The following is a 15,221-nucleotide window of genomic DNA, read 5'->3' as shown; positions in this document are numbered from 1 at the left end:
ACTATTTTATTAACACCTCATACAGACAACATGATAAACATTTTTAATGTGAAAGCAACCACTGCGACTGAGCCTCAGTGGCAGACGCTTGTTCGGTACAGCTCATAGGAAAGATAAAGGTGACCCCAACATGTAACAGTATCTTCAAAACAAATGTTTGTTGAGCACACACTGTGTGTCTCTCTTCCCACGGCTCCTTAGTTAGGCCTTTCGACTTAGGTCACATGCCACACTTCTGTACATGAGCTATTTATTTCTAGTGGCTTAACAAAAACTGTGTTCAAAACCTCAGTAGCTGCCTAATCTTAAAACTGACACTATGTAAAGACCTCCAAATTACTCTCTAGAACCATTTCTTACATGCATTTTTCAATAAGTTAGATCAAGGTCTTTCTCCTGATGTCTGTACAGCAAACCCTCAGATGCTTTGAATACAGGCCTGGCCAACACGCCTCCAAAAATTGAATTTTCAAGATCATCTCTGACAACTAAATATTTGTAGACCATCTACGGATTACACATGGGAACCATGGGAAATCACGGAAGGCGTCTGGTGCAGCTTTCTATCTGGTGGTTATCTTTCTTCTCGCCTTTTTCACTTCTGGGGCCATGAGTGCCTGCCCAGGTTCTTCAGTTACTTCCTTGGGGCTCTGAGCATCCATGCTACAGTGATAAGAATAGCCAGTTTGGTACTTGCGGTTGTCTCCCTTCCTCTCTAGCAATGTAGATTCTCACCAACATCATTTAGCAAAATCCAAAGTGTCTCTGCCCCCACTTCCGTGAATAGTACCCACACGTGATCAATGGGGGTTAATATTTGCATGTAGAAGAGTCTCCTAGGATCTACACCAGCTCTGGCAAGATACTAAACAGTAGTAATAGAGGTCAAATAAAATTTGAAGATTATATAAATACATGTGACTTGTGTTTGCATGTAGGGATATGTATGATGTAATATTTTCTCAGTATTTAGTGATGTTTACTAATTTTTGTTTTAGGGAATAATAATAAGTACTGTATCATATTTGGAGAGTTTCTTTGTTCTTTTGCTTTTGTTTGTTGATTTTAATCCAGATTTTCAAATATACAGTTAAATCTCATTTAGTCTGGCTGGTGTCAGTGGCTAACAGAATTTTCAGTTCGGAGAAGCATACAGAGTTTCCTAATCCTGCTCTTCTAACACTGAATGGTCACAGTTTCTGTTTTCAGACTCCGAGAGGCAGGATAAATGTCCCACATGCTAATGTAGGAAAAAAGAAACCCAATCCCTATTCATGATATTATGAAGGTTTAGTCTTTTTCCTTGTTTCTCCTTTCCCAATATGAGGTATTTTCTATTTAAGTGTATTTCTAATGTCTAAATACATCCTTTTATAAGAATTTCTAACAGCGAGTAGTCAGCAATATCCCTCTCTCTTTCTTGTTTCCCTTCTCTCCTTTAAAGATTTGTATTTATCTTATGAGCGTGTTTTGCTTGCCTGCATGTCTGTGGTCCTGCATTGGTGTCTGGTACCCGAGGAGATGAGAGGCGAGCCGTAGATCCCCTATAAATGGAGTTACTCACAGTTCTGAACCAACATTTGGGTGCTGGGAATCAAGCCCAGGCCTTCTGCATTAACAGCTAATGCTCTTAACTATTGAGTCAACTCTCCAGCTCTTTGTTTCTTTCTTTAGAATGAAACACCATTGTCCAATTTGCATCTTTGAAAGTCATTTCTCATCATGTATGAATGAAAATTGAAATGACATTGTACATTACATATTTCCTTAAGCCTGAATTTGGTGCTCTATTTTATTACCATTTCCCAGATATCCCATATTCTTCTCCAGCAGCTCCTAGAAGCTAAGGTCTGAATGTATCACAGTTGTAATGTTTGAGAGAGCCTTTATGGCTCTCGATGTGCACGCAAGAATAGATATATGCTGAAGTTGAAGATGACATCTGTAGCATCTACTGTCCCTATCCTTCCTCTGGGAACTCGAAGCGTAGGGAAAAGGGGAGGGCGGTAGCTCCTTTGTCCCCATAGCCTGCCTGCAGCAAGCAGGGTGGGCCCTTTGTTTGCGACCTATCCTGCCTCTGATGGAAGATTGGTGCCCTTGTCAGGGTCATTTCCTTTGAATCTTTCCAGTTCTTTTTTTTTTTTTTGTCTCAGTCTTCCAAATACAAAACCATGTTCAACTTATTATGTGTACAAATGCTATATCATATTTCTTGTTATTTCTTCTGTTTTTTGTTAGTAAATGATTTATTAGTATTGAGAACTGCTTCAATGAGATGGGACCCCAAATGCACACAGGACAGAGCATGATGGTGTTGCTCTGAGAATTGCTTCAGTGAGGTGGGAAGACACACAGAGAGACACACTAGCAGCTCTCATGTAGGTAGGCTTACTGTTATAGACAGAAATGAATGAAAAGATATTGTCTCAAACATGTTGGAAGGTGGGGACTAACTCCCAAGGTTGCCTTCTGATCTCCACATATTCATGCCCATACTCACACACATAAACACTCACAAACATCTACTAAAAAGACTTCCATTTCTTCCACTTTTGCAGCTTGTTTTTAGGATGCCAAGAGTCTTTTTCATTGTTCAAAGGAAAGTGAGTGGTATGTATGACAAATTGGAGGTTGCCCTTGAATCTGAAGTGATAGATGTGGTCTGAGATATCGGCCTTAAGGTCTTAGGTACTCACAAGCTGAGCATATTTTTATTTTTGTTTCAAAGTCTCTCTCCTGCCAGCCTGGGAAAGTGATTTGTCATTCTTACAGTTACTTGAAAAATATGTGGATGACATCACTTCCACCACCCCACACCAGTATTTCTTCAGAGCCTGTTAGTAGTGATTCCATCAGACAGAGTTTCACAATAGAGTCATGTCACTGATACTGTGGCCAAGGTCCATTACTGGTTTAACATCTTCCTCAATTTATCTGCACCCCTAATGAAAGGGCAGGGTGTCATCAGTAAGGAAGGCTCTTAGAACAGGCCACAGCATCGCCATTGAAAGATACAGGTCCATCTTTTGCTGAAAATAAAGACAACATTTTAACTGATGATTTACATTGAAATAAAACAGTGTTTGCCTTAGTTTAGACTTTTGGAAAGAAAGACATTATAAACAGAGACTCCTCGTTCATTTCCTGGCTGCCCAGACCTGAATAATCACACAGAAACTATATTAATTACAACCTTGTTTGGCTGATGTCTCAGTCATAATTCTAGCTAGCTCTTCCATCTTAATTAATTTCTATTATTTTATATTTTACTATGAGGATCCTGGTTTGTTAAGAAAATGCAATTCTAAAACAACTTTGTGATTTCATTTACCACAGTCAGAATGGCAAAGATCAACAAAAGAGCTGAAAACAAATACTAAAAAAGAAATGGCAAAAAAAGAAACAAACCCAAAAATAAAAATAAAACAAAACAAAACACCCAAGACCAAAACCAAGATCAAATCCAAAAACAAAAAGAAAAAAATCTCATTCACTGTTTATTGGAATTCAAATTGGGGGAGCCACTCTGGATATCAGTATGGAGAATACTTATTAAACTTAATTAAATAAATGAAAAAATCTGCCATATGACCAAGCTATACCACTCTTGTGTAAATGTCCAAAGGAATCAACATCTCCCACAGATAATGACTTAGCCATATTCACTGGTGTTCTATTCACAATAGATCAGAAATAAAAGCAACATACAGGTCTTTCAACTGACTAATAGATAATGACAACATTGCATACATAAATAAGCTATGAAATACTATTCCATAGCAAAAAAGAAAAAAAAAACGAAATGATGAACTTTGTGGGTAAGTGGGTAGAATTAGGAAAGATCATATTGAATGAGGGAACCCAGACCCAGAAAGACAAACCACATCATCTCTCATCTGAGCTTCCTAGCTCCAAATCTTCAGATGTGAGTAAATAACCTGGAGAGATTCCAGAAACCAGCAGATAAAAAGAGACAAACATAGGGATAAAGGGTGGAAGAGCAGCAGAAGACAATGACAGGGCACATGTGATCTTAAGGGGAAGTGGTTAAGAAAGAAAAACAGGGGATCTAATTAGAAAGAAAGGAAGAAGATAAATATAGAAGAGAGAAGGGCAAAATAATAGTAAGGATGTCAGAAAAAAGTCAAAAGAAACCATATTATCAATTATTTCCCTAAAATACTTATAATACACATAAGTTTGGAGTGCAAATATCATATATAATTTAAAGGGAAATTTCCCATCTGGGCTCACAGTGCATCCTCCAAGGCCTAAAGAGTGTCTAACAAACATCCCAACACCAGTTATGAGAAGCCCTTTTGTATTTGTCAGGGTAGTCCAAGTGACTCCTAAAGCAGTTCATGCCCAGAAATGGAAGACAAGTTCCAGTTGCTGAAGACAGCATGTGTTTCAGACACAGGACCTAGAGACACCTGAGCTAGCACTGATGTAAAAGCCTCCTGCCTGAGGACTGGCTTTCATGGTGCCAGAAGATGCCACGTAAGATGCCAAAGGAGGGAGCCAGAAGTACTACCCGGCTATGGTGCCTATGAACCACGGCAATGACCACAACTTGGTGCGGTAACTTTAAGGGTACAAAAGTGGTTCAGTACCTTTTCGTAACCAGAAGTTCTCTGACTGGACTTAAGACCTGCAGAGCAAGAGTGAAATCATGCCTGATACTGGAAACCTAACCAACTAATGACCCAGGGCCAGTAAGGTCATGGATCTTGGGGAAAAACCTAAAGCCACTATTTTATTAAACAGCAAAATCCCTAATAATATTCTAGATACTTGTCCTTCTATCCACAGGCATTTCTCTGTCTGATGTGATGAGGATGTCTTGGGGAGTTCTACAAATGATTGATATTGAAGAACAAAGTTGTATGAATGAAAAAATTCATTGCAAAAGTTTGATAGAGATTATTTTTAGAAGGTAGGGGGTGGGGAGGTTTCCTACAAGTTTTGTGAAATTTGAGCATAACTGTGTTTTAAGGCCATCTAGCATCAAGGAAAGAGGTGAACGAATAAATTCCTTCAGTTAATTGAGTGTGTTGCAGGCATCCTTTAGTTAGTGGTATCAGAAATCTTAGTATATTCCCATTTCTTATCTGCATTTAAACTAAAATGTTTTACATTTCTATAAAATAGGAATATATGTTCATCATAGCACACAGGTGACTTTGAGTCATAGATTAGATTTTGTTAATATTGTTAGATTAGTTCTAGTTAAATGATATTTGTAATTTTTTCTATAATGACATCTCAATTAATTTATTTATCTGAAATTACTCAAAACTCATCCAATTACACAGCCTATGATCATACACAATCAGAGATTTACTGAAGTATCTCCACATGGGTGATGTGGATCTGAACTCGGGTCCTCACCCACACACACAAACACTTTTCTCACTGAGACAGTCCACACACCCTCTTTTTGTTAAACTATCAAAACATTGAAGAATTACTTACCTTTCCTAATGTAATATGATTCGTTATATATGTACCTCATTTGCTTGACAAGACTGGAAATTTTTAGCTCTTTATGAACTCTTATAACCCACACACATAATAAACTTTCAATAACTATTTATTGAATCAGTATGAACTAAGGTTTCAAATTGTTTGGAGCTTAAATTTTAGTCATCTCAAGAGATGGTCTATATGCTGTAACACCCTAACTCTAATAAAATAATTATCTTTTAGAATTTAAGGCCCAAGGGCATTATTTTTTCATGATTTGACCTTTAGCCAATATTCAGGATCTGTTCACATTGTATTTGGGTATTGCTTTAATGAGTATAAATTTTTTTCTATGGCTTCCAATAAAGAAAGACTTAAGAAAATAACTCATAGAACACCCCACTAAAATGACTACTTAAGCCCAAATGGGAGATGAAAGCATCAAGTTTTATGAAAGGACCAATATCACATACAAGTGCCCATTCAATTGAGTAATTCCCATTGGAATCCAGGCATTGAATTTTTGAATCTGTTTCAACAGCTTCATACTGTTTGTTAAAGAACAGAAGTTTAATTTGTTGGTGTTGAATCTTGGGATAGTCCCCTGTGCTGGAGAAGGCTCCATAAGCCTTCTGCAGCACTTTCTTGTGTGTTGAAGAAATGGTGTTTTACCAAAGTCTCCAAAGGCAACATGAGCACTTACTTGTTCCCAAAAGCCTATCTCTGCATTTGTGAGAAAATGATAAGAAAACCCATGAACTTGTCAGTAAATAAATGTCCGGGAGAGATAGTGGTCTGATGATGATGAACATCCACAAACACAAATCTGTAAGGAGAAGCAAAAACTGAAAGGAAGATTGGGAAGAAAAGAGTGTGTGAGTAGGAAGATGAAAACAGCTGATATTCAGTACTTTGATTAGTTAAGAGTTAAGTTATGAGATCAATTATAGAAACCAGAGAGAAATAAGGATCAGGCACATATAAGTAGTGCAGTAAAAAATAAGTACAAATTGAAAGAAAAACCCTGCCAGTGAAGTCACCAATGAAGGCATTATTTCCTTCTTCTCTCCTATAGTCAGGGAATAAGTAAAGAAGTAAACAAGTCAACAGCTTCCAAAGAGACTGTGTCTCACACTACCTCTGGAAATGTGAGTTAGGTGAATGACTGAATTGAAATTAAACAAATATGCCTTGATAGGCAAGTGTCTGGAATCAAATTTGTAAATATAGTGAGAAAGAAACCTGGCCCACTAACACAACCCTGAAGGCAGTAAGGTGGAGAAGTCACAGACAGAAAGGATCAATTTTCCCAGGTCCGCACAGTTTTACATTGTTCGAAAGAGTCAACGGAATACTAGGCTCAAAGAACAAGCAACTGAAGAGTGGATGTTGGGGCAGATGACCTCATTTAAGGTCAGCGTTTTCATACACAGGAGCTGAAGAAGATTCATTCAAACATCTATTCCTTAATCAGAGTTCCAGCCCTTTAAAAACTCTTAGGTTTCTTTTGCTGTCTTAGGGAGCGCTTTGTTTCTTGAGTCTAGAGCACTTTTACTTATTTTCTTTCTATACTCATGAAGGACTCTGGAAACCCTAGAAAGGTCCTCTAGCTAACCTGTCCTTTAATTCTCATGCCTACTTCCTGAAAAAATAGTCACTATAAATCTTGTTGAAAAATTACACTATACTAAGAAGGTGCTTTCTTTTGCACGACTCAGATGTCTTGAGTTAAGCATGTTATTTATCTTTGCACACCTGTGGTAGAAAGTGCGCTATTGTGGGGATAGGAGGGCAGACAAGCTCCGTAAATTGAAGTTCCAGGGCTCTGCACTGTTAGGGCTTCCAGAATCCCCAAATTCTCAGCCCCAGTGATGATAAGCATTGGAACTCTGGTCTCATTTACTACTGGTCCTTTTGGTATTTACTTTCAGTATCCATGCATACATCATGTATTACTTCTCTATCTATTAGGTTTGGATGATATGCTTTGAGTCTCTCTACTATCACTTAAGACTCCAACCAAATTAATTAATCAACTATTCAGAACTTCTTTTTGAGGTTTTGATACTAAAAATATGGAGACAAGCAATTTCTATTGAATATCCCAGCAAAAGTCAATTCTTGGTGTTTCTTAGGGACACTCAGAGGCTTGCCTGGTTTCAAAGCTGATGGTCATATATTATTTCAAAGAAAATACTGACATCAAATATTATTATCTTTGATTTTCTTTGTGTAGTGATGAGGTTGTACCATACTTTGGCACACATGCGCGCGCACACACACACACACACACACACACACACACTGGAGACAGAGAGACATAGAAGAGAGAGAAACAGAGAGACAGAGAAGAGAAAAGGGGAAAGGGATCTTTGGGAGTCTAAAAAAATAAAATCTTATTTTACAAAGTTTAGAAAAATACAATTAAAATTTTGTTACAATTCAAAAAAACAAAGGAACCAAAACATTTCTTCTAGTGCATCTTTCCTTTTCTAGTAATACATCACAAAATTGGATCATCAAGATGAATGATGTGGCATAAAATCCTGACATTCAGTTTTTGTGAGGGTTTATGTGATTGACAAAATCCCTCTTTTGGTGCCTAAAACCTCAGGTCCATTGCCATCTCAAAGAACTTAAGGATTCTTTTTCTTTGACTGGAAAATAACTTGGAACATGTTAAAATCTGATATCTCAATTGGTGTTTTGCAGTACAAAAGTCCAAGGGAAGCAGATATAGTCTCATAGTTATTTCCACTTAGAGAACAGTGAGAAAATTCCTTCCCAGCATCTTCTAGACTGAGGACATAGTGGAGTGATTAAGATGCTAAAAATCATTGAGAGACATTGTGTGAGGTTTGCTGCAGGGGGAGAATTCCTTCTCTTTTTGTGCTTGATGGAATGTTACAACAAGGTCTGCAATTAAGAACCCAGTGTGTATACGCAGATTCTTCTGCAGACCAAAACCATCCCTATGTTTACTTCTCTTTACAATTAGTATAATTCCCAGGTCTTCAGCATGGATTATGGTCTTCTGTTATCTGTGGCAGAGTGAACCCCCACTTTGGAGATAGTGGCTGTCTCTAAATGAGGCATGCTCTTTCCTACCTCATTTTTTTGTCTACATACTTTGTTCTTACCGGAATCCCAAGCTCCCTCCTCCACTGCCACCATCTTTCAAATTTGCCTATCACACACACACACACACACACACACACATCCTCACATTTCAGGAGGCATGGGGGATTTCCTCAAGGAAGCCTTTCCCAGTCTTCCTCAGCTTGCTCCAGCATGTTTCATCCATCTGCAATCTCAGCAGAATGACTCTCTTATCTCTAGTACCCAACTATAATCTAAATCAGTTTTTTAGCCAGGCACTTGAGTGTTGAGCTAAATCACAAATATACGCATGTGAAATTTTAGTGACTTCCTGGGGAAGAAAGTCTACATTTCATTTAAAAAGAAATAACTAATTTCAGACTGGATCTGCGGCCTGCTCTGTTGAAAGCAACTCATGCCTAGTACTGCGAACCTAGTCAAAGACCCGTGGCAAAGAAGTCCTAGGCACAGGACTGGGCTTAAAACCCATGTTTTGCTAAGATGATATGCTACCAAAATCCTTACTAATGATTTGTCTTTATTTCTATAAACTAGTGCTGCTCCAAGTCTTGAACAGCAAATCTCTTTGCAGCAAACAGCTAATGCAGAAATTCGTAGCGGCACCGGACTCTGCGAACCAGCAACTGCTGTGTGTTCACTGTTAAACGAGACCCCATTCTGCCACCTTCAACATAACTCTATTGCCAACCTCTATTCTGCTAGTACCTCTATTGCCAACTCTTTTCCCATAGCTTAGGTTCATTTAAGCTACTCCTGGTGAGCCTTCCCAACTGCCCAAATACTCATGCCATGCTATTTTTGTTGGTGTTTGTGGCATTTTATTGCTTGTGTGGTTCTTTCATAGCCATATCTTCTCCTATCCTCCAAAATGGTTGTACCTCAGAAACATTTCATCTCACGCATGAAGTTTATAATACAAATTCCATTCATTAATTTATCCATTCATTCTTATCTCTTGGTTTTGGGAAATAATCACAACAAAAGCAACAGATTAAACAGAGTGATGACTTCTATTAAATGGGAGAAACTATTATTACTCAGGTATGGTGCCACATTCCTACAATCATAACACAAAAGAGACTGAGATAAGGAGGTTCACAAGTTCAAGGCCAGTCTGGAATATATAGTGGGACTCTGTTTTAAGAGAGAGGTAAAAGGTACAGAGATGCTTTGTAAATTCAAATAAAACTACTTGAAAGTTCAGTTTGGAAACCTCTGCCGGATATTTAAGAGAGCAGTGGAGTTCTGCAGAAATAACTTTCTTACTATTTCAAAACATCTGCTACTGGTTCCAGCCAGGACCATGGGGCCACATAGTCCCAAAGATCAGAGAAATGAGAAACATTTCACAAAAGGGGGGGGGGGGACAAGTTTTCCAATACCTCCAAAAATGCATGATTTGGATTCACATGGGAAGCTCAAGAGACTTCTTTTCAGTTCATATGAATTTGTTTTGTAGATTTGGAATGAACTTCAGCTTTACCTCCTCATTTTACTCCCGAGGATCTGAGCTTTGCAAAAGTGAAGCAACATGTCCAAGGTCATTCAGAAAAGTAACTACAGATCCAAGTCTGGAGTTCACGTGCCTGCGTTCCCAGCGCAATATTTAATGCACTACAACAAACCGCTTCCCAAAACAGGTCCCAATCAAAAATAAACTTGCGCAAAAAAAAGTGTGTTTAGTGGCCAAATCATTTCAATTCCTTTCCCAAAATTTTCTCAATATTCTCAGATTTTACTCATCTGGTAATATAGAGTCTTTCCAGGCAAAGTTTATGATAGACATTAGTCACCCAGTTCTGATCTAAGTATCACTCAAAGCCCACAAACATGGAAATAACAAAAGTAAATATCCACCGACATGAATTACAGGAGGCATAGCCATATAATGATTAAAGGAGCAATATAAAGTGATATAAACTATTCTCAGATTTAAGTAATTCAAGTTTTCTACTATGTGCAGAGTGGCTCATTTTACTATCTGTAATGCTATAAGATTTACTAATTATGCCTAAACAAGAACTCTAAAACAAAAATTAAGTTCAGATCTTTATAACTTTCCCAAGATCTGATAGAAAATAATCCTACAACATATATAGTTTAAAATGATGTGTTTTTACATCAAAGTTAGAAAATCTTTATTCAGTTGTTCTGTTCTGAAAGTAGTATCACAATTAAATTTGTTTTAAAATAGTAAATCATACTTTTTACTTATAAAAACATAAAACAATAATGTTCAATGATGCATTACGCACATTCAAAACGCTAGCAAGAGGAAAAATCAAAGCTAAACTCATTTAAAAATTATTAGTTTAATAAATTTTATAAACTTTGATATTTTTATAAATCGTTTAACTTAGCCCAACCAATCATGGAATAGATGAACCTTTAATAGGTTTCAGTGTCAAAGAATGTGAAATGTTCAAATTATTTGCCTTAAAGATATAGTTAAATCTAATCGGGAACAATAATCAATAAATAAATGTCCTGGAAAAAAAATCATGATATCTTTAATAATATCACTTTTCTATAAATACTATTAATATTTTACTAATTACATCAATTTTGAATATTTCCTAGTTATGAAGTATTCAGAGAGTTATGGCCAATGCAATGAGTGGCTCTGCTTTAGATTCTGAATCCATATAATGAATAAATAAATGGTAAACCACAAAGGAAGCTATTAAGATAATTGAATAGATGTCAAGACAGATTATATTATTATAATATTTAAAAATTATGCACGTCTATGCACCAAGTATGTGCCTTGTGTCCACAGAGTCCAGAAGAGTTTCTCAGATCATCTGGAAATGGATCTTCAGATAGTTATGCTGCAGTGTGGATGCTGGAAGTCAAACCTGGGTTCTCTAGGAGACATTCAGTGCTCTTAACCACTGATACGACTCTCAACTCCTCACATCAAAATAAGTTGAATTTAAAAAGTCTCACACTTGTATGACTAAACTTATTTACCAGGTACAACATAAGTTTATTCAATATTTCTGATGAGAGTATATTCTCACATAAAGATAAGATAATTCAGATATAAATATAATCAGTGATCTGCCTAAGAGACAGCTAAATTATACCTATATCTACTTATTTGGTTCCCTTCTTTTCCACATATCTTGGTTTTATAAGTACAAATCAAGTGTTTGTCCATATACATGAGACATAGTATATGGCAAAATGCTACTGGTAGAAACTTGAAAACGTCATCCTTACTAGTTAGTTTTCACAGTACTGGAAGGAGCTATACAAGCTACTGGAAGACAAGAGTAGTAATTATAGCCAGACTGTCCTGGCAAGCCATGTCCATCTTGTAATAGTATCATGCACATAATGGAAGTAACCAACCACTTTCTGACTGGATTCAAGTCCTGTTCCATGAGATGAAACCCATCCATGGATTATTACCAGGCTTTGAATATATCCAGACATGCCGTAGACACTAGGAAGAAGCCTATTATGAAGATAAATGGACATAATACTCAATAGACTCCTAGTTGCTCATTTACATATCCATAAATCAATGAATCTCTCAATCATCATTTAATGGTGATTAATACAGTGACCCACACTGACCAAGGTGCATAAAAAAGCAAACTGTAGAGATTTAAAGGAATACAACCACCACCACCTCACTAACACCACCCATCCACCACCACCACCCTACTACCACCATCACCACCCCCACTACTACCCCCCCACCATCCCCCCACCACCACCACCATCACCGCTCATCAAGTGTCAAGGATCATTGTGCAAGAGGGGTGGAAAGAATGTAAAAACCCAGACACAGTGGTTGACTACACGGAAACATCTGGACACAGCAGAACAGCTGTTCATATGAACTCACAATGGTTGGGACACCACGTAAAAAACTTGTGAAAGCCAAAGGTGAATCAAACTCAGTCATGGACAGGGAAATGGGGTACAAAATCCCACTTCTATTTATATGGGGCTTTTGACAGTTGTTAGTTGCAAAGAGAGGAAGAGGGAATTCCCTGATGAGTACACTATTCTCCAGCAGAAGACGATGCATTCAAGAATATTTGGGCAGCACATGTTAATCTCACAGGACTTTTTTTTAAAGAAAATGTTGGTTGGGTAGGGAAGGGAAGTGGATCTCAGTAGAGTTGTGGGAGAGGAGGTAAACATAGCCAAAACACATTGTCCTGGCTTGTCCACCATGCCACATGGTATGCATTGATTTCAATGTAATTACCATAGCAAGCAACACAACTCTGTTTTTCTGCATAACCATGGCTAGTATATTCCTGTTGGTTTTATAGACAATGAACCCAGATTTCTCTAGAGCCTGCACAGCTCTGATTCTCATTACAGCATTGTTTTCTTTGCACTCCACCGAGCACAGCATCTTTTCAACTCCACAATTAATCTGTTATTTTGAAAGTAGAATTTATTGTTGTGCTGATGATTGTATATTTGTTTTTTAACCGTGTTTTGAAATAGCAAACTTTTCTGAGAAGTTAAAGGTCACTTTAATCCCTAAACTGACAGAAACTCTTCACTATTTATTAGAGACATAAAATCCAATTGTTTATCAAGTAATTCAACACCCATAAAATAGAAATGTAGGCATAGAAGTAGAGCGACAGCTGGAGTGATGCTTCATGGGTAAGAGCTCTTGCTGCTTTTGTAGATAAGCTAGGTTTGGTTCCCAGCATCCACATGTGGTTCACAACCATACATAACTCCAGCTATAGAGTGTCTGTTACATTCTTATGACCTCTGCAGGCACCAGACACTCACATAGTGTGCATATATACATGCAAACAAAAATTCATACTGTTAAAGCAAATCTTTGTAAAAAAAGTACCAAGCTAGAAAATAATTTTTAAGCTTCAAAAAGCTTCACAAACACTTTAATTTATTGGGCTGGAAAGTTGAGAACCACAGCAGGATGAGGGTTCTCACCTGTGGTCCAGGTTTTAGGAGATCAGGGCAGATGCATTAGTTCAAGGCCATTGTGGGCTACAGAGTAAGTTCCAAGGTTAGTCTAGCTCGCAGAGTGAGACACAAAACTCAAAGCACAGAAAGAATGGAAGAGAAGAAAAGAAAGAAGAAAGGATAAAAGGAAAGGGAAAGAAATTTGAGAATAAAAGAGAAGAGGCAATGTGCATGGAAGAAAAGATTAGAAGAAACGTGCTGTCGTAGACTTAGGGGTTTTATTTTCGTCAGTTTAGAAGACTAGCTAATGCATGGTCCTTTATTGTGGAATAGCTGTACACACAGTGCATAGTTATAAGACCAAACTTCAAGTTCTTCCTTACAGTCCTATTAGTTCATGTGACTTTGTGCAAAGTGCCATGCCCTGGTTTTCTGATGTGAAAACAAAACATCTGACCCATAGACAGTACACAAGAGCTTACAGGATTTATCAACACTTGCTAATTTTGTTAACAGTCAGAACTTGGATTTTTATGGAAATTGTTCCCCCACACACAGAGAACAAAAATAAGAGTGTCATATAGATAAAAAGAACGCTGGCTAGAATTAGTTAATGAATACTTATTAATGACACAATAGAATGTAGATGCTGGGAAGCCAGTCACAAGTCAATAGAAGAATCCAAGCTGGTTTGAGAATGCGGATAACATGTTTCCCTGGAAAACCAGTGTAGGTGCTTTAGAGAGGACTGCTCCTAGTTTTTATGACATTGTGAAGGGATCAGGACATCGTGGCCAGAGAGGTAGTTCTAAAACCAAGGAACTGTAAGGAGATTGTACACCTTGTCCTTGAATGGGGACAGGAGTGTTTTTACACACCTCATGTATGAGTAGTTGATCGTAATTTTTCTACTGAAAGGAGGATTTACCTTGAGTGATATGGCTTTGTTGGCCACTACAATACTTGGAGAGGGAGCATGAGCTGTAAGCATTCTTTGACCAACAATCCCAGGAGGTAGGAAAAGAGACCCAGATCTCAAGGGAACAATGGGCTAACACACTCCAGCATTTGCCAGGGAAGGTTTCCTGAAGATATCCGGAAGATATTGGTTAAGAAAGAATCTGAATGGTAGAAAACAAATCCATGTAATAAAGTATGTTTGCATATGCATGATATGGGTACAGCCCAAACAAGGCACGAAAGTCTAAGAAAAATCCATCAACAGTTACTGCAGCAGCATCACCACAAGGAAGACATTGGGTTGAAGAAGGCTGGCGGCATCAGCTGGATTTTGTTAGTAGTGATAAAAAGCATGGAAGTCTTACTGGTATATTTTATTGTGGATATTAACATATTGTTCAAATCTATGAAAAAGGATAAATACCAAACCCAATCATCTATTGGAAACCCATTCTAGCTATAGAGGGAAAGAAATATTTGAGATCAGCAAGGCTGGACGCAGGAAAGCTATACAATAGCCTGGGTGTTAGATGATGAGGGCAAGGATAATACCACCCCCAGGGGAGGTGTTTAATAATTTCACATTCATTGTGTGTCATTCCACATGATATGTTTATCATGACACTTCGACATTATTATTTTTTCTGATTCATGTTCTCTTGGGTTGTGTGGATTTTATTTTAATCTGAGAAAAGTCATTTGAAGTTTCCTGGGAGGATAAAAGGGAAATGTAAGTGTAATGTGCACAACTCTAAGCTAAT

The 15,221-nt window shown here is 37.7% G+C and overlaps 1 protein-coding gene and 1 long non-coding RNA gene across 3 annotated transcripts in view; one reads left to right on the top strand and one right to left on the bottom strand.

Annotated features, from left to right (window-relative positions):
- The window catches only part of Angpt1 (angiopoietin 1), a 220,642-nt gene that overhangs the window by 14,668 nt on the left and 190,753 nt on the right, over positions 1-15,221 (bottom strand). The window lies entirely within an intron of this gene.
- Positions 1-15,221, top strand: part of LOC142843557 (uncharacterized) — a 106,714-nt gene that overhangs the window by 84,106 nt on the left and 7,387 nt on the right. The window lies entirely within an intron of this gene.

This window comes from Microtus pennsylvanicus, chromosome 2 (assembly GCF_037038515.1).
Source record: "Microtus pennsylvanicus isolate mMicPen1 chromosome 2, mMicPen1.hap1, whole genome shotgun sequence".
Classification (NCBI taxonomy): Eukaryota; Metazoa; Chordata; class Mammalia; order Rodentia; family Cricetidae; genus Microtus; species Microtus pennsylvanicus.
Note: the sequence above shows the minus strand (reverse complement) of the source record. Positions and strands in the feature narration are given on the sequence as shown.